The sequence below is a fragment of the Orycteropus afer genome, unplaced genomic scaffold, assembly GCF_000298275.1.
Source record: "Orycteropus afer afer isolate SDZICR_OR568_19922 unplaced genomic scaffold, OryAfe1.0 scaffold00471, whole genome shotgun sequence".
NCBI lineage: Eukaryota > Metazoa > Chordata > Mammalia > Tubulidentata > Orycteropodidae > Orycteropus > Orycteropus afer.
In genome coordinates this window covers 655,929-657,618 of record NW_006922058.1, presented here as the reverse complement: position 1 = coordinate 657,618, position 1,690 = coordinate 655,929, and positions in this window count along the sequence as shown.

Here is a 1,690-nt window from a genome sequence, read left to right as displayed (position 1 = left end):
GTGTGTCCAAGGAGACCCGTGCCCCATGGGGTTCCGAGGGCTGACTCACAGTGACCCCGTGTGTGTCCAAGGAGACCTGGACCCCATGGGGTTCCGGGGGTGACTCACGGTGACCCTGTGTGTGTCCAAGGAGACCTGCACCCCACGGGGTTCGGGGGCTGGTTTTCCGAAGCCGATTGCCAGGTCTTTCCTTCAAGTGCGTGGACTTTGCCGTCAGCAGTCCAGTGCTTCCCTGTTGACCCCCGTCAGGGAGCCCTTTGAGGGCTTCGGGGCTTTTCTGGTTAAAAGCGAAACAAACCCACCACAAAGATTTCCCTGGAGCTGCCTCCTTGCCAGCCTTCTCTCAGAAAGTCTTTTTGAAAAATTCAGTATTTCCTATTAGTAATTGATAGGCGGGCTAAACAATGTTTCTAGTTATGCTCCAAACAGAAAACACAGTTCTCCACGGAAATACATTTTTGTGCAAAATAAACCTCCTCTCTTTCTGGTGGTACCACCAAGGCTGGTGGTTCAAGCCCACCAGCCACTCTGCAGAAGGAAGATGGGGCAATCTCCTTCCCTGAAAGATTTACCACTCTGGAAACCCAAAGGGGGTCACTATGACTTGGTTTTGGAGTTTGCAGAGTGAGTGGCTGGGAGGGGTGGTGGCCCCTAGGCAGGAGGGTAGGGAGGTACCCTGTGGCAGGGAGGGGTGCGGACGGGTGGAGGGAGAGGTGTCTGTGGCAGGGAGGAGTAGGGAGGGGAGAAGAGGTGCCCCTTGCCTGGGCAGGGTGGGTGAGGGAGGGGCAGGGAGGGGACTAGAGTGGAAGGGAGGGGTGGGGAGGGACAGGCATCTGCGGGGTGAGGGCTGTCAGGAAGGAGCAGCCTAATTACGGTGGCAGGAATTACTGACTTCAGCAGGAAGTGATGGGTCACGGGTGAATACCGACAAAGTAACTAATGAAGGGAGCTGCATTCCGTGAGCTGTCGGTGGCCCCAATTCATCGGGTGACAATCTGGCTTCAGATGAGCTGGCTGCTGAGTCAGGGCTGGGCACTGTCCCTCCCAGGCCCTCCAGCTGCCCCGGCTCCTGGCTCACTGATGCGGCTGGGACTGCGGCGTGGTCCTAGTCTGGGCGGGTGCTGCCAGGCCGGCACTGGAGCCAGCACTCGGCCCCTGCCAGTGCTGCTTGGGCTACCGGACGGCCTCCTCTCCAGCAGACGGGTGTCACTGCTCCTCATGTGTGCCAACAAGGGTGTGTGCCCATTCTGTCCTGGGGCTGAGACGGGGGCGCAGACGGATCCGCCCCTCTGTCAACCACGAGTTCTCCTTACTTGTCAGCCTCCTGCTGCAGTGGTCAGTGCTGCTGGTCCCCGAGCAGTGGCGATGGTGACAACGATGACAGGCCCCTGAAGTGCTCACCATGCAGCCCGCTGGACCAGATACACCACCCCAGCTCTGGGGAGAGGTGGCGTCCCCTCAAAGAGGAGGCAGAGTTGAGTAGGCTGGCAGGACCATGGGGCAGGGTCCCAGTGGAGGGAATAGGGTGTGTGGGGGCCCTAGGGCAGGGCAGTGGGAGCCGTCACCCCTTCCCCACCCCTCCCCCTTCCCAGCTAGTAGCCCTCCACGGGCAGAGGGCCCAGGGAGGTAGTACCACTGGCCCAGGCATAGCTGTGGGCAGCTCGGGGCCCAGGAACTGAGAACAGCATGG